Source organism: Apodemus sylvaticus, chromosome 3 (genome assembly GCF_947179515.1).
Source record: "Apodemus sylvaticus chromosome 3, mApoSyl1.1, whole genome shotgun sequence".
NCBI lineage: Eukaryota > Metazoa > Chordata > Mammalia > Rodentia > Muridae > Apodemus > Apodemus sylvaticus.
The window spans coordinates 120,991,474-121,010,671 of NC_067474.1; the positions used below are offsets into that span (position 1 = coordinate 120,991,474).

The 19,198-nt window shown below is 39.1% G+C and overlaps 1 long non-coding RNA gene across 1 annotated transcript; it reads right to left on the minus strand.

Annotated features, from left to right (window-relative positions):
* Positions 1 to 9,155: 9,155 nt before the first annotated feature.
* On the minus strand, positions 9,156 to 14,011 carry LOC127681015 (uncharacterized). Its single transcript, XR_007977053.1, has 2 exons — positions 13,758 to 14,011; positions 9,156 to 9,215 (listed from the first exon to the last, which is right to left on the minus strand). It is a non-coding gene; the product is annotated as an uncharacterized LOC127681015 (long non-coding RNA).
* Between the last annotated feature and the right edge of the window lie 5,187 nt (positions 14,012 to 19,198).

Here is a 19,198-nt window from a genome sequence, read left to right on the forward strand (position 1 = left end):
ATATTTGAGCCAGCCAGGGGCTCCTAATGCAAAGAAGAACTCTTGCTTTGTTTCCAACCACATCCCCCACTTCCCACATCTGCCATGTTGGCATCTTCACTACCTGAAACTCAGCTCTTCATTACCTGCCTTTGTTCCTTTACTATACAAGCCTTACTTTTACAGTGACACTTCCTGTATTTTCCCATATCACCCAACTTAGTGCTGTAGATTAGTATTCTCCCAAGTGCCTTAACCCACTTAGAGAATAGATAAGAAAGAACCTGCTTAGAGTTTGAAACACACACACACACACACACACACACACACACACACACACACACAGAGAGAGAGAGAGAGAGAGAGAGAGAGAGAGAGAGAGAGAGAGAGAGATATGCTCTTTCTGACAGATGAACACATGAGCTCTGTGAGTCACTTGGAAAGGAGAGATAAGTCCTCCTTTACCTCCTGGTGCGTAAAATTTGAGTCATTGTATTTCTTTTTTTGTTTGTTTGTTTTTTTGTTTGTTTTGTTGTTTGTTTTTTTCTAGGCAGGGTTTCTCTGTACAGCCCTGGCTGTCCTGGAACTCACTCTGTAGACCAGGCTGGCCTCGAACTCAGAAATTCACCTGTCTCTGCCTCCCAAGTGGTGGGATTAAAGGCGTGTGTCACCACCGCCCGGCAAGTCATCGTATTTCTAAGTAGAGTTTTTCTCATTTTTTTCAAAGTGAAACATCATCCTTACAGAGTGCTAATAACTGACTCTTCTATTTTGCAACCAAGTTCAAGGAAAACTACATATTTTGCCCAAACTTAAATAATCACTAAGGTTTTAATAAAGCTAGAAGCAAGGAAAGAGTACTATTTATGCCCCCCCAGATGTCTTGTCACCTATACTCCCTCTCTCTTTCATCTGTTCACTCAGCTTTTATTGTGTGGCTGCCCGACACCATCTACTACTATAAGTATTGAGCTCAGAATACCAAAGTAAGTAGATAGATACCGCCATGTCACTGAACTCATGTTCTGGAGGAAAAAGGCAAAAAATAAACTAAAGTAAAATTGATACCAGACCAACATCGTTAGAAACCTAGATCAACACACATGCGCGCGCGCACATACACACACACACACACACACACACACACACACCACAGGGAGACACAGAGAATCCATTCGGACTGCTCATGCTATTCTGAGATTAGAGGTCAGAGAAAATCATGAAGACTTTTGAGTTGCCAATGAATTACAATCAATCCTTGCTGTCTGCCATTTATGGAGTTACCATCTATAAAATTGTTGTGAGTACCATATTAGCACATACTAAAATATTCTTGCAGGGGGAAACAGAAGGTTAGCCTGGGAGCCTCCAGTCACAATTAATTCACCACATTGTTTTATGTGTGTTGTTGTCGAAAGACACCTTTATTTCAGAGTGTGGGCACAGTAACACCAAACTCAGAGTCAGCAGCACTGCCACTCACGCAGGGAAGAAGCGCATCAAACTCACTGGTATCCATGTCAGTGGCTTCGCAGGCTTCTTGCGTGTAAGAACACTGTAACTCCGAGACAGCTTTAAGCAACAAAAGCACCAGTGGGAAGCACAAACTTGAAAATATGACATCTGTAAGTCCCCCAAAGGATACTTGTCACAATATGAAGGGGAGATAAGGAATCTGAGTATCATTTTGATCACCTTCAACCAGAGGTGTGCACTCTGGTCACCTGATGTTTCCCTGCCTTGCACACTACCTTGAATGTTTAAGAAGAGCCCTCTGAAAGGACTGACTGAGGCCACAACTCCTAGTGAACAGACAAATTCCCAAATAAGAAATCAATGAATAATAAGTTTGAACTGTCCTTGGCTTGTTGGCTGCAGGCAGATGTCCTAGAAGACATGTTTTTGGTAGAAGACACATTTCTAGTACCCCCACTCCAGGGCTCTTATGGCCTATGTTTATTCTAAACCTGTCTCAAGCACTCTGGTCCGAGACTTTCCTCTGAAACCAGTCACATGCTACTGAGTGAGGTAGAGGAAAGAGTGAGGAAAGCCAGGCCCAGAAGCAGAAGACCTTTCCCCTCCAGGAGTTTGGTTCCTGCAGACAGTCAGCTGGGATTTCCTCAACACCTTTGCTTTCGATGTTCCGATCCCAGCCACTGTGTATAGGGATAAAATGTGACTCACTTCCACCTCGCGCCCGACTCCCTGACTTCCCTGCTCTTGAACATCGTCCAAAACAAATTAGCAAATGTTCTTTTCTGATTTGCAACTTGTTCCAAAGAGTACAGTGCTTCTCACTAACTCCAACTAAACAGTTAAGAGCAAATTTATGTTGTCTTTGAGCTGGAATCCTACCCACCCTCCTAGGGCAATGAAATCGTATTTTTTTTTTCAAGTAAAAATTACAGGAAGTTTTGTACAAGGCAATTGATGATTTCAGAAAACAGGACTCAGCAATACAATCTGTCTACAGACAAAGGGAAATCTTTGTGCACAGTATCTGACCAATGACATCTAGGTCTGTTTGCGAATGCTCTATTGATGTTTAAGCAATGGTGGAATCACCTAGCTAAGCATTTATTAGATATGTCTCCATCATTAAATGACAGGTAAATGAACTCTGAGACAAAACAATTTATGCTGCATTCATATCCTTTAGTTGCTTTTTATTCGAAAATAGTTTTTCATTCAATATATATTGTTTATGGTTTCCTCTCTTTCAATTCCTCGAAGATCCTGTGCCCCAGATTCAGAGCAGTTCTTTCTCTCAGTCAGAAAATGGGTATCTTAAAAAACAAAATAATAAAACACACACACACACACACACACACACAAAACCCCAAACCAACAAAATAAGATAAAACAAAAACAAACAAACCAGAATAGAACAAAACAAACAAGCCAGAATAGGATAAACGCATACAGAAACAAACAAAGAGAGCTAAAGCACACAGACGCAGATACACCCACTCACACACAGAGAAATCCCATAAGAGGTCAAAACCAGAAGCTGTGATATATAAGCAGAAGACCCGTACAGGGGTCAGGATGAGGTGGGGCTTATGAATATCATGAGACAAAAAGAAAAGAAACTCCAAAAATATCATTGAGTGTGTTTTGTGTTCTGTCTCTTAATGGGCATGGACCCCCAACCCCTTCAGTACGGTTTGTGTACCCAGTGAGACTCCACTGGGGGAAACTTTTCATTTGTGAGTAGTTATCAGTTGGAGATAACTTCTGGCTTGGGAAGAGGTACTTGTATCCGTTTCCCCTCTCAGCACTGGGAAGCCATTTGGCTTAGATCGGTGCGAGCCCTGTGTATGGTACCAGTCTCTATAAGCTCTTATGTGTGTCCATATCATTGAGTCTAGAAAGCCTTATTTCCTTGGTGTCTTCCTAGCCCTCTAGCCCTTACACTCTTTCCACCTCCATGTCTGAAGGGAGGGATTAAATGGAGATACCCCACTTAGAACTGCATGTCCAGAGGTCTCTGCTTATTGCCAGCTGTGGGTCTCTCTATTTGTTCCCATCAGAAGAAGCTTCTATGATGACTGAGCAATATACTGACTATAGGACTAAGAGAATGTTCTTAGGAGTCACTTGATTGTCATGCTCCTTTGGCAGGACAGTATTTGGCTTTCCCCTAAGTCCCTGGCCTATCTAATCTCAGGTTCTTGTCTGCTCAAGCAGTGTCTGGCACAGATTCCATCTCATGGAGTAGGACTTAAACCCAAACAGAAAGTGGTTGGCCACAACTTTTGTGCCACTATTGTGCCAGCATACCTTACAGGCAGGACATCATTACAGACAGAACATTTTGTAACTGTGTTGACATTTCCCCTTTTTCTCTGGTACCTTCCGGTGCACTAGTCAGTAGGTGCATCATTTAACTTATCAGAAAAATCTGATTTGAAATGTGTTTTGAAATGCAGTTTATGTCTAAGAGAATCTTTCTGAGTTAAAATGTTTTCTAAGTTTTAGAACATTCAGGGTTTGGGAGTTACTACTGCTGGCATTTCAAACACATTGCTTATAAAGCCACAATATTGATAAAGGAGTCTACACTTCTTAGCATAAAAATTAACATCTTTTATGATCTATCTCTTACCTACCAACTTGGTCTCAACTCTCCTCATCTTTCCCCCATCCCTCAACCTTAATCATTATTCAGTGTATGCCAGCTCATGTAGAGTTCCTTCTCTATGAAAGTCCTGTTCATTTTTGCCTTTTTTTTTCGAAAGTTTATTCTTCCACTTGTCTATTAGAGAGGACTTGTTTATTGACAAGTTTATAAATGCTCTCTTGTCTTCCTTGGTGTCCTTTCAAAAAGTTTGCAAAGCTTAGGTAGCTTCTCCAACTTCAAGCCAACCCAGCTAAGATCTGGTAATCTGTGAAACCAATTTTTTTTACACTCACTTTTCTTGATAAGTTGAAAACTTTTGAAACACTAAGTACCAGTGTCCTCAGTATCTTCAAAAGTGTTCCATACATAGTGGATATTCAGGAGTATTTGAGAACTAACAGTGAACAAATGAAGAAATCCCAAAGAAAGAACATGAAAACCTGAGGCATATTAATTTGAACGAAAGTGCCACCAACTTTGTAGCACCAAGAGTGGACACCATGATGAGGGCAGGGTTAATATTGTCAGATCTTCCCAGTTTTCAAGATACACTGAAAAAAAGTCTGATTTTCAGAAATTGAAATATCATGTTCTATTTTTGCTTTACTTTGGTTTTTTGGAAGTAGATTTTCTTTTTTTAATTATTATTATTTTTGTTCTTTTATTAGATATATTCTGTATTTACATTTCAAATGATTTCCCTTTTCCCGGCTCCCCATCCCCAGATTTTCTTTCATACAATTTCTACCACTCTCCTAACTCTTCTCGCACCCTTCTCACTTTTCCACCAACTCAAATCCATACTCTTTCTCTCATTAGAAAACAAAAATAAAAATAAGATAAAATAAAAACAAGCAAGACTAAGGAAAAACAAACAGAAAGAAGAATGAAAGAAAAAGCACGAAAAACACATACAAAGAAACACCACATATTTGCACACACAGAAAATCCCTAAAAACAAAATTGAAAACCATAACATATAAACAGAAGATACATAAACTTTTGTTAAATGCCCAAAGCATTGTGAGACAAAAACAAAAACAAAAATCAAAAAATAAAAAAATTAAAAAAAACAAAACAAGCAAACAAAAAACCTCCAAAAATACTATTAAGTTCATGTTGTGTTAACCATTTACTGATAGGCATGGATGTCCTATGTGTTTTAATATTTGAGTTTTTTTTTTAAGTTATTCAGCACATGGCCTGACATATGTATCACAGGCGTCCAGGTTCCAGGTGCAGCCCACATCCGACATTCAGTCTGCGCCCATCTAAGTTGGCACCCAGTTTTCCTTTCATCCAGTCTTGGCAAAGACGTTCAGTTCCCATCACAGTTCAGGAGCAGCTCGCACAACCTGTGGCACTGTGGCAGCCGCTCCTCCCTGTGTGCATTTTCCCTTTCATCATTACTCAGTAGGGAAATTCCTTATTTTACAGCATTATATGCGCATGGTTTACCTTTTTCTCTATAAGCACCTCTGTTCACATAAAGACATTTTCTTCTCTTGGATCTAATAAAGATCTCTGGACTTCTATTATTGTCCTAGCCACCATGTGCTCCTTGGTGAGCTACTCCAAAATGTGCTTTACATATCTATACGTTAAACATATACACAGTGCAGAGTGTGTGCTACTAGTAAGGATGCAGAGGTGAAGGCAGGTGGCATACAACCATGGATGCAAGAGGATCAGGAGGTCGAAATAAATTTTAGTCAGCCTGAAATACTTGAGACTCTGCCTCAAAAACAAAACAAAACAAAACAACAAAAAACCACCAAAAACAAAATAAATAACAATAATAAACAGCGAAAAAAAGATTCAGATGTAAAAAAATTCAACCAGGTCTTTGTGTTCAAGGAATAAAGGGAGCCATTGATTTTTTTTTAGAAACACTTTATAAATTTTTATTATTGAGATTAGAATAGAATTACAACATTTCTCCCTTCTTTTTCCTCTCTCCAAACCCTCTCACATATTCCTCCTTGGTCTTTTTCAAATGTCTAGTCTCTTTTTTCTTTAATATTTACTACATGCACATATGTGTGTTAGTGTGTGTGAGTGTATGTGTGTGTATATATATATATATATGTATATATATGTATATATGTATATATCCTGCTTAGTCATCTGTTAATGTTAATGTATATATGCTTCCTGGGCTGATCAACTGGCATTAGGTAATGAATTGTTATGCTCTTACCTGTTTTATTTATGTCATAATCATTAGCTCCTTGCACCTGATAAGTTTTCTTTAAATAACCCAATCTATGAGGCTCATTTTCTGAGCATCATACAATGACCTCTGAAAGAATCAATCCACACATTTAAAGTATTAGTGGAACATTTGGAAATATAAATAAGACATGTATCCCCATAGATTTTAACAATCTAATTGGGAATACTAACTAATGGCACATTTTATATCCTGTAGAGAGGGCATACAATCAGTGCAATAGCAGTTTAACGTAATGAAAGGTTTCCATTTCATGGCAGAATGAAGAAAACCCTCAGTAAAAAAAAGCTTTCTTAGATGGGAACAACCATTCTTAAATGAGAATAAAAATGGATGTGTTTGGATGTAGTCTTAGATTTTCTAAAACCTACTTTAATAAAGGTTCTTAAACAATTCAAGTTTCCTTCTAACCCACCTATCAAAGGTGTGACCTCCCCCTGCCCACTGCTCTCAAGAATAGAAGGGAGGAACTGTGACCTCCCCCTGCCCACTGCTCTCAAGAATAGCAGCCAGCAACCTGACCACCCACCTCCTGAAGAACAAGAAGAACCAGTTTCCAGCCTTCAGGGAAGGGGCTTGGTCTGCCTTTGTTAGTTGGGAAAAGAGGCATTAAAGATGGAGACTTAAACCAGAAGCCATGTGTTTTTGTGTCTCTCCATGTGATTTCTCTTGCAACCTGTTCCTTACCCATCTCTCCTTCCAGAAACCCACGGTTAAAATGTGTGAGCTGAACTCTACATATGGTGCCAACGCGGATTATAACTGGAAACGGAGAGGCAGAATGAGGTATGTTTGTCTGAATTTAGGAGCTCCAAGGAAAAAGAAAAGGAAAAAGTTTATGTATCGGGCACAGTAAGCAATAGGGTATTAATTTAGCGCTAATAATGTCATTTATTTCTAAAGAATGTTGCTGCAGAAGTGTGTAAAGATACAGCTTAGACTGACTCAGTATATAGGCCCTGCACTGAGATCAACTAGGATGTAAAGACAACTTGGAACAGGGAATTTAGTTAGGCCATTGTCTACAGTCTAAAACTGCATCAGGCAAGAGAAATAGGGCATAAATTATAAAACAAAATAAAAACATTAAAAACAAAACAAAACAAAAAATATTTCTAGAAACAAAAGTAAAAAGGAAAATGGATTTGGTTACATTGCAGGCGCGCTTTAATTTTTATGTCTTTGGTGCACCAATTGTCCACATGGACGTTTATCTGTCTGTGTTTTGTGTGAATGAGTATTTGTTTCATGTTAAAAATAAAAATTGATTAAAATTCAGTCTGCTGGGGCCTTGAGCTGGCTGGCCACAAGCTGATACAAAGCTGTGTGCAGCAGTGGCCAATGGTTGGGCGCACGCCTTTAATCCCGGCACTTGGGAGGCAGAGCGCAGAGCTCAGGGAGTGAGCCCGGAACTCCGCTGGCCCTGAGCGGGTGGCCCCAGTGGCGGCGTGCTCAACCTTTTTTTTCTCTTAAAGGTCCACTGGCCTCCAGCCTTTAAATCAACTCTTAGATATCCGAAACTCTGCGGGCCATGAGCAAGTGGCGCAGGCAGCGGTCGGCGCAATATCGGCCCCGCTGAAGGGAGTCTGGAACTTCGAGGGCCGTGGGCCGGGCGGGTGGCCTGGGCAAGCAGTTGAAGGTGGAGCTCGAATGCCACAAGTTACTCTGCCCTGCTCCAGGCTGGGGGCCGCGTGCTGCCTGCAGGAGGACCAGGCAACGGCTAAGGCGACAGAGCACATGGCAGCCTGCTGTCTGGAGCCTGCTCTTGCTGGGCCTGGGCATGCTGCTTCTGGCCGGCCGGGGCGCAGGGGTGTGCCGGTCCGCTGGCAGGGGGGTTGTCTCCCCTGCTTCGGTGTTTCTCTGCTTGTTGGTCCCCTGGCCTCGGTTTCTAAGGTGGCTGCTAAGTGCTGCTTAAAAAACCATGGGGATCCGACTACTTAATTAAAACAAAGCATGAGTTTCTGGCCAAGAAAATATTTTGGCAAATTCATACAGATATGATTGAAAATACAATTCAAATATAGCCTTGCCTTATGTGAGAAGGAGTGTTTTGTCTTTGCTTCAATAAAAGAAGCTGTGATCTGACATTTTCAATATATTTTATTTATAGAGATCTCTTTTGTTTTATAAAAATATTTGTTTATAAAAATGTTTTATTTATAGAGAAACAGGCCTTTGCTTATGTGTTTTTTTAAAAATTTTTTAAATAAATAATTTTCAAAGGTTATTAAAATAAGTTAATTGGCTAGGACATCTCTTTAAGCTTGCCACAGGAGAACTATTAATGTGTTGTTAAAATGTTATAGAGATACTTTAAAGAAATGTTTTAAATGCCTAATAAAACGTTTATTCCTTGCTTCAAGTAGCAATCAACTTAATTATTATTAATGGTTGATCTATTACATGGCAAGCCTTTTTAGGTAAAATTAATAATTGTTATCCAAAAAATAAGTTGTTGCAATTTACTTTATATTTCTATATGTACATCCCATAAATTATACATCAACTATGGGACTAAAGTTTATATAACGTCTATTGCTTTTTTCCTTCCCCCTTCCTCCCCCGAGACAGGGTTTCTCTGTGTGGTCCTGGGTGTTCTGGAACTCACTCTGTAGACCAGGCTGGCTTCGAACTCAGAAATCCGCCAGAGTGCTGGGATTACAGGCGTGTGCCACCATGCCCGGCTCATAACGTCTATTCCTTTAAGTTTTCCCTGCTTCAGTGTAGCCGCCAGCAGCTACATGTAAACCAGGTTACCTGTTGAGAGAATTTTGGGGTCATAGGGAAGAGCGGCGAAAAGAAAGTACGGCTAAGTCAATGTTCACTGATCAAAGCCGTCAACTTTAATGGCGCCGGACCTTTTAACAGTTCGGGCAAACCCTTCCCCCCAGACTCCAGGCTGAGTTCCGGTGGAAGTTGTCTAGCTTCTCTTGGAGGTCTTCGTCTTGACTGCTCCGGCAGCTGGGTGGGTCACCTGTTTAATTCAGGAATCCCTATACCAGGAAGAACAATGAACTTAACCTTTACTACGTGCACTCCACCCTAGGTGGAGCAGAATCCTGGCTAACTGGGAGAAGTTAACCTTGACCAAAGTCAAACTCTGACCAAGTGCAAGACTGCCCCAATATGGCTCTGTACATGTCCTCCCTTTTTTTATTAATTTGAACACGAGGAGGTAGAAAACAAGTGGATAAATATCCTTCATAAGAAGGCGGGCCTTAACCAGGAGGGGAAGCATTGACCGTAATTCCTCTTAAATATTGTATAACGTCTTTTTCAGAGGAGGGGTAATAGGCTCCCTTATTATTTTAAGGACAGCCTCTCGACGTTAACCCCTATGCAATTAGGTGTACTTCCTGGGGACTCAGAAGCAGAAATTCACCTCCCCATGCAGTGCTTTGCCTCGCACGTCTCGCTGGTACCCATGTTTGTTCAAAAACAAACACACATAGATCTGAGTTCTATGTGGCTCCCTCTTTGGAGATCCACTTGTGTAAGTTTTGAAGCCAGGGGGGTCTGCAAGTGTCTTTGACATGTAATCTCTCCATCCAGGTGAGCCTGGGTGGAGACAGCCAGTCTGCTTAACAGACAAGGTCAAGAGTTAAAGGTGGAATAGGATTAACTTGTCCCAGAAGTATCCAATTCAGTTGTAAATTAACAACTTTAAGGACCCAAGGCTTGGCCTCTGAGGTGGGAGAGGTAGCCTTGTGAATCAAGAATTAAGCTGTTACTTCTCAGGAAAAGTGGAGACTATATGTTAAATTAACACAGCTGGCTGAAGATTGTTAGCCATCCTCAAAATTGGAATCTTCAATATTGGAATTATTTCTAGACCAGTCTATGGTTGAGTCAGCTGAACACAATAAGGAGAAGAGTCATTTTAACTCTTCTAATTAATTTTTCCTAAGCTAGCTTAACAGTCTCCATGTTCTGTCCCACAAAGTCTAAAAGCTTGAAGCTAGGCAATTTATCTAACCTGGGACATTTAACAATTGAGGTAAGTCAAGAACATATACCCAATATAGCTCTTATGTTACCATGGTCTGGGCATTCAGCAAGCACAGTCAGCATATCTTCTGCCGCATTCTGTGGAAAAAACAGAGGACATGCCTTCTCCCCCAATATTAAATCAGGATCATGGCATATGTTAGTAAGTGAATTCCTTCATTTCACCTAGACATCAATATGTCTAATTACAAGATGTCATATACATTTAGCAAGGAGTTTCTTGGCATCTAAATTTTAAAATTTTCTTAAAAACATGCAAGCATAATATAAATGATATGTACAGGGACACGATTTCCCCTCTTTTCTTTCTTCCAAGAAGATATTGTTTTATTAATTTAAGTTGGAACACAAAGTATAAACCATAACATAGGCAATAACTATGTAATTATATAAAATATAGTTGCTTTTTCTGTTAGAGCAGTTGCAACTAGACAGCCTAAAAATGAATCATTAGTCACATGTACATATTTTTTAATCTTCTAAATTAGAAATATGAATATCATTTATCTGTAATAACTAAGTCCTCTAGGATTAACACCATTACGTGGTAGAGGTAGAAATTGAGGACATCAAGAACAAATCTTTATAATTTGATGTGCACAAAATATAAAATTATTTCAAATACCTAAAGGACAGTCATTTAGAGAACATATCCTTTGTTCTTAGAAATTTGAATCACATTTGTATAAACTGTAGAAATTAAGAATTAGCAGTATTAAAAATGGACCAATTTTAAGCAATTATAGACCATGAGCTATGTATATCTACTATTATTAAAAGCTTGACCTTTAACATCTTAAAAATAGCTGCTATAGCACCCAATTCAGGTATCTGTGTTGAAGCAGGGAGAAACTTAAAGGAATAAACATGTGATCTGATAGTACAAATTATCTTTTGGATAACAATTATTAATTTTGCCTAAAAATGCTTACCATGTAATAGACCAACCATTAATAATAAATTTGATTGTTGCTTGAAGCAAGGAACAAATGTTTCCTACCTTGAAAACAGAGGTTTAAGACCTTCTGTGGCAAGCTTAAAATGAGGTAAATAAGATAAAGCCAATTAATATATCCTAACAACCTTTGAAAGCCATTTACCTAAAAATTCTAAAAGTCTATAGGAGCAAGGGCCTGTAACAAACATTCTATGAACATTATACACTGAAATTTTTAAGATCTTAACTTCTGAATTGAAAGAGAGACAAACATTTTTTCTCACAGGACGTAAGGCTGTTAGCCATTCCTTGAGGCAAAAACTTTCTAATGACATTGTTTTGTTGTCTCTTTAAAATTAGAAGCAAATGCTTTTATAATTATCAGAATGTAAAGCAAAAAACCAACCCTTTAAATTTACAATAATTTTATAGGGAGTAGACAGGCCAAATGTTAATGCTTTTATAGCCTCCTTGACCTTTCATAGATTTGAACTGCATTTTAACCCACACCTGGATAAGTCAAAAACCCTTTTTTTTTTTTTTTTTAAAGCCAAACACTCCCTAGGTGGGGCCTGTAAGGCAGAAACAATTTCTCAAAACTTCCTCACTAGCTTCCCCTGAGGCAGCTCTAAGCTTTGCATTAACTCAAATGTAAATTTTTTTATCTGCCCTAGGATCCACCTTGAGTCCTTGGCAAGGACATTGTATGAGATTCCTCAAATGTAAATATCTTCTAATCTGAGCCTTTTATCTAAGACCAGACCCAAACCTACAAGGACAATTTAAGGATTAAACAAAAGAAACCTGTAATTCCATGGTCAAAGGAACCTACTTGATATCAAATACATTTCCACTGAGATCTCCTTTTTAATCTTGGAGACAGCTGTATCACTCTTAAAATTATCTTAATTACAAGATGTTAAGAATTATGAGCCTGCAAACTGAAAACTGTAGCTAATGACACACTGATTTTTATTGTAACTCAATGTTTTCTTGCAATATTAGAGCACAATTGCAATTTTGGAAGCAAATCCCAATTTTAAACAATCTATTTTCTTTAAAATCAATGGCAAACACATTTTTACAGCACAAGGTTTGTCTGCCAGTGTAACTTATTAAAGAGACATTATTTTAAATCTTAAAATCCAATCTCCAGGCCAAGATTCACACAAAACACCATGCCAATTTAGGAGCGTCTTAAAGGCCTGTATTTCCTGGATTGCGTCATGCCATGTGGTGTTCAAAATGGCGACTACCCTAAACTACCAGCCTTAATCGTCATGCCACGTGTTCAAAATGGCGACTACCCTAAACTACCAGCCTTAACCTAACTTTTGTTAATAACATTATACCTTTTAAATCATGTCCAGTGACTTAAGCCAATACTCTATAGTCAAGACATGTAAAATATACCTTTAAATCCAATTATAAACAAGAACAAAGCATGAGTGGCGTTAGGCCACGTGTAGTTAGTTAAGATAGCTCTAACACTGAATCACCAGTTTTAAACTAACCTTTTCTTAATAACACTATACCTTTTACATAATAACCAATTAATTTATAACTCTTTAGTCAAGAAATGTAAAGCCTTATATCATTAAAACCAATTAAAAACAAGTATAAAGCGACTAGATGAATTTCACAAGCCAAACCAAAGTCTTCCCAAATCTTGAGGTTTCTGGGCTTTAAGAGCGGCTTTTTCCCCAGCCATGTTTCTGTCTTGGGTGAGTGAGCTACGCTGCTGCAGCGTGGCTTTGAATCAATCCCCACACAAACTGTGGCTAGCTCAAAAGGTTACCAGCAGATGTAATCTTTACCAATTTTTTCTTTTTAACATGAAACAGTCATTCACACAAAGACACAGAGAGGACATAAACATACACATAGACAGTCGGTGCACCGGGACAAACACGGAAAGATACACAGAAAGTTAAGCGTGCTTGTTAAGCAATTGCATCCATTTTCCTCTTTAAACAGCTCTTAGAAGCTGTGGACATATGCCTATTTTTAAAAACCCCTTTCTTTTCGCCAAAATCAGCTCTTACGAGCTTTGGGCAAATGCCTACCAAATTCCTTCCCCATTATTTCCCTATCTTATCAACCCAAGCAGTCCTGCGCTGGGTCCACGCAGTATGCTTGAAAAACTGTATCCATTCCTGCACTCACAACCATAGACACGAATTCACTAGCGCTAGTTTTGCCCTCTATGTTGCTTACCGTGCGGACACCATTAATTTTCACCTTTTCCACGAAGCTTCGCTGGATAGGGCTACCTCAAGAAATTCTCTCGTGCCAGGTCGCCCCACGTTGGGCGCCACTATGTAGCCGCCAGCAGCTACATGTAAACCAGGTTACCTGTTGAGAGAATTTTGGGGTCATAGGGAAGAGCGGCGAAAAGAAAGTACGGCTAAGTCAATGTTCACTGATCAAAGCCGTCAACTTTAATGGCGCCGGACCTTTTAACAGTTCGGGCAAACCCTTCCCCCCAGACTCCAGGCTGAGTTCCGGTGGAAGTTGTCTAGCTTCTCTTGGAGGTCTTCGTCTTGACTGCTCCGGCAGCTGGGTGGGTCACCTGTTTAATTCAGGAATCCCTATACCAGGAAGAACAATGAACTTAACCTTTACTACGTGCACTCCACCCTAGGTGGAGCAGAATCCTGGCTAACTGGGAGAAGTTAACCTTGACCAAAGTCAAACTCTGACCAAGTGCAAGACTGCCCCAATATGGCTCTGTACACTTCAGCACTTGGGTGCTATAGCAGCTATTTTTAAAATGTTAAAAATCAATCTTTTAATAATAATAAATATATATAAAGCTCGTGGTTTACAATTGCTTAAAATTGTTCTATTTTTAATACTGCTAATTCTTAATTTTTACAATTGTTTATACAAATGTAATTCAAATTTCAAAGGATATGTTCTCTAAATTACTATCCTTTAGATATTTATATGCTAACCCAAAGGCTGGAGAGATAGCCATGGGTGCTGAGAGCTAGACTCTTGTATTTTATGTTTGTAAGCCTGGAGAGATGGCTCAGCTGCTAAAGGCTAGGTCCTCATTCAAGGAGCATGAAAGCTCAAATCCCAGCGACCACATGGTGGCTCACAACCACCTGTGCTGAGATCTAACGCCCTCTTCTGGTGTGTCTGAAGACAACCACAATATACTTATTTATAATTTAATCTTTAAAAAGGTGCCTGGACAGGACCCCTCGGGTCAGGGCACATAAAATTTGTATCCCAGATGGCTATATGGAGACAGTCAAATATACAAGCATATTGTTTATATTCATCAAAAGATAATGGCTTAAAGAATGATTTTATATTTTTATATACATCAAATTATAAAAATTTGTTCTTGATGTCCTCAATTTCTACTTCTACTACATAATGGTGGTGATTCTAGAGGACTTAATTAACTTTTACAGATAATTGATACTCATATTTCTAATTTAGAAAATTAAAGTATGTACATATAACTATGATTCATCTTTAGGGCATTCTAGTTGCAACCGCTCTAGCAAAAGGCAACTGAGAATGCTACATTTATTTTCTATAATTATACAGTTATTGCCTATGTTATGATATATGCTTGGTGTTCCAACTTAGATTGGAACAAACAATAAAACTGGCCATTTAATAAATAAAGGCTATTCATTTGAGATATCTTTGACAATTTGATTCTTCATTATCCTCAAATATGAGGTAATATAAAACATTTTTACAAAACAAAACAACATCTTCTTAAAAAAGAAAAACAGAGGGGAAATGGTATCCCCATGCATATAATTTGAATTATGCATATATATTTTTAAGGCATATATATTTTTAAGAAAATTTTAAAATTTGAATGCCAAGGAAATCCTTGCTAAATGTATATGGTATCCTATCACTAGGCATGCCAATGCCTAGATGAGATGGAAGAATTCACTTATTGGCATTGCTGTTGTCCTCAAGATAGATTAATAATGTTTCTTAGATATGCATGAGGTTGTATTTCCTAATATGATCTTTATAAAAATACTTTTATTCCTTTTATGATCTGCATAAAAATACTCTTGATTTTCATAGATGGCTCTTCTGAAGGAAGAGCTAGATATCTTATTTATAATCAACAGGTGGTTATAGGAACACCTGGGCTCAGCTCAGTTAGCAGAGCTGTCAATGATATTAAATGTTTTTCAACCTATAAATAATACTTTTAATCCTTTTACAATTAGCTTGTATGTTGCAGAATTTGTCCTTTATTGGAAACCTATGGCACATTTAATTTTAATACGCCATCAGGATCTTTGTTTTCACTATTGTAAGACAATGCCCTAACTGCCTTTCCTTATCTCCAGCTCCTCATTTAGGGGTTGATCCATGTGGCCTTATGCCCTATCATTTTTGACAAATGGATGTAACTCGCTATGCAAAAATTGGAAAAAAGATTTCTTTTCACTTCTCTACATTTGAGAGAAGCGTCTAAATGTAATCAATCATTGTTCACAAGTTTTTATACCAAGGGATTGCCATGGTTAAATGGCGGGACTTGTTAACCAATACATGGAACGGTCCAAACTCTGTTTTATTATAGAGAAGATGTTCTATTTATATTTTCTCTCAAAAAGAAGATGGAACCCGATGGCTGCCAGAAAGATTGATATGGTAGAGACCCTGAATCAGCTGGTAAGTATGACTAATTCAATAATGTTCTTAAGGCTACTTCTCCCATATTGGGAAGGTAGGCCGCTTTTCCTCTAGCCATTAATTTGCAAGCCAGGTTTTATTCCTGAGCTAATTTACAACCAGATTAAATACCATGGGCCCTCCAGAAAAGCAGTCCAAGCAGTTTTTCCTTTTAATCTCTTATTTTGTGTTTCAAGCAGATATCTTTCAGATATAGCACTCAAAGGTGGGTTGCTACAACAATGGCTTCCAGGATTCAAAGATGGGGGGCTATGAAAGCCAGCCAACTCATATTCACAGGGCATTTACTTTACCAGTGGATCCCCAGAGAGGGGGCTGCATAAAACCGGCTGTATGCGTGTTTGTTAATTGAACAAACATGGGCATCAGTTTGAGGTGTGAGGCGAGGTACTGCAAGGGAAAAGGAAATGTCCTGCTTCCGAGTTTCCCTGAAAAGCAAGCCCGGCTGCATAGTGGTTGACATTGAAAGATTGTCCTTAAATTATTAAGGCAGTCTATTTCCCCTCCCCTGAAAAAGATGTCAAGTAATGTTTAAGGGGGTGGAGGCCAATTCTTTCCCTCACTGGTCAACGCCCATCATCTTTTGACAAATATAGTTATCCACTGGATTTTCTTAAAATTAAAAAAAAAAGGAGGAATTGTGACCTCCCCCTGCCCACTGCTCTCAAGAATAGCAGCCAGCAACCTGACCACCCACCTCCTGAAGAACAAGCAGAACCAGTTTCCAGCCTTCAGGGGAGGGGCTTGGTCTGCCTTTGTTAGTTGGAAAAGAGGCATTAAAGATGGAGACTTAAACCAGAAGCCATGTGTTTTTGTGTCTCTCCATGTGATTTCTCTTGCAACCTGTTCCTTACCCATCTCTCCTTCCAGAAAACCCACAGTTAAAATGCGTGAGCTGGACTCTACAAAAGGTAGGGGAGAAAGATAGTTAATAGGACAAGGGGAATGTGGACCTGTGTGAAGTGATTCCAAACATGTATCAGTAGCATTGGAACAGTCTAGTCCAATCAGCATAAAACAAACACAAATCAGTAGCAGCAGCTGGATCCAGAAGAAACTGCTGAGCTCCACCAAATTGATGCAAGTCTACAGAAGTGCCAAGAAATAGCAGGAATACCATGAGAAGTCCTTTGGAGTGTTTCTCTCTACAAAGTCACAGCAAGTGAAGATCAGCCAAGACCAACAAAGCATCGATCAGCAAAGACCAACAAAGCATCCCAAGGTGTGTGTTGCAAGGTGAACCAATGTAAGATCATTGCTCACTGTCTGTTGGCCTCTATTTGTACTCTTCCCAAACATCCTATGTCCTCTCAAGTGTCTGCCTCAGCAAAACATCTTCTCATGTGTCTGCTTCAGTAAAGCATCCTCTCATTAGACAGCTTCCAGAAAAACATCATGTGACACAACTGAGCCAAAAAACAACCAAACAAACAAAAAACAGAAATTTCCACTTCATTTTGGGTTCTGGTGGGAGATGAGATGATGTTAACAGATACAAGTAGGGGCATAGACATGGCACTGTTTATTTGGAGTAAGGAGATAGAGGAAACAAAAAATTAATGCATAAGAAGTATGTCCTGTTGGCTATGTGTGACTTTGTACATTTCTCACACTACTATCTTCAGGGCTTTTGCCATGTGTGAACTGTACATTCTGTTAAGGGGGTAGGGCATATTTTTCTACTTACCTCTGTATCCTTGTGCCAAATGTGGTATTTTGCATGAAGTAAGCATGCATGAATATTTGCTGGTGATGGAATGAATGACTGTAGAAAAGACTTTATTGTTCTTCCTTTACAAATAAGGACATTAAAGCTCAGATATGGACAAGGACTTAACACAAAGCTCAGTTGTTCTCAGAAGATGGTGCTTAGGTCAGCATCTTTTAAGGTCTTATTAAGAAAGAAAAAAATTGTGCCTATTGAGTCAGAAGCCCAGGAGGTTCTGACTCACACCAAGTTTTGAAACCCACTTATCCAAGATATTGGGTGGCAAGGGTGAGTTCCATCTGGCTTTAAAACCCAAACTCGGTTTAACTCCAGCCAAGGAAATATTTAAGACTCCATTTTCCTAAAGTTTGTTTTATGGAACATTTTCTGCTCATTGTTAATAGATATTACTTGAAAAAAGTGAAATGTCTAAATATCATTGGAAAATACTGCGCTGAGTAAAATTAAACAAGTTTCTCAACTATAGGGGCTTGGCAAGGCTTTGAAGTACCCTGTATTGTGCATCCCCAATTCCTTAGCTGAAGGCCTCCTGAGAGTGGACTTCAGTGCTTGTCACCTGTATGGAGGTGCTCTCTGTACCAGTGACTATGCTTGCATCATTAGGTTAACAGACCTTTCTCTTTTATTTCCTAATTTTTAATTTGATGGTGATGATGATGGTATTTTATAGGGTTGTATGGAGAATTAAGAGGTTAAATTTAAAAAGGTAATCTCACAAAAACTGAGAATAGACTTGCAGTTATGCTAGAATTGTGGGAGAAAGGAGGAATTCAAAGAAGGTGATCTAGAGTGAAGGTTTTCAACCTGTGGGTGGTAGCTCCTTTGGGATCACATATCAAATATCCTGCATATCAGATGTTTACATTATGCTTCATGACAATAGTAAATTTAGTTATAAAGTAGCATTGAAATAATTTTATGGTTGGGGTCACCACAACATGAGGAACTGTATCAAAGGGCCAAAGCATTACAAAAGTTGTGAACCACTGATCTAAAACATCAAATTAGAGCTGGATAGAAAGCCTGGTTCCATGGCACTAGCCACATATGCGGCAGACGATGGCCTTGTTGGACATCAGTGGGAGGAGAGGCCCTTGGGCCTGAGGGTATTCGATGCTGCACTGTAGGGGAATGCCAGTGGGAGAGGATGGAGTGGGCAGGAGAGGAACACCCTCATAGGCGCTGGGGGAGGAGGATTGGATAGGGGGTTTCTGAAGGGGAGACCAGTAAAGGAGAAAATATTTGAAATGTAAATAAAGAAAGTATTCAATTAAAATAATAAAAATAAATAAAAAGAATTAACTTCAATTGTTTAAAAAAGAAAAAAGAAAAGAAAACCTGGGTCCTACTAGTAGACTGACCATAAAAAAAAAAAAGATAGATTTTGCTTGATGATTATCCTTGCCTGTCAACTTGATTGGCTTGAAAGATGCCAATTAACAAGGCACATCTCTCAGAGGATGTCTTCTGAAATGGTTAGATAACGGGGCTGTGACC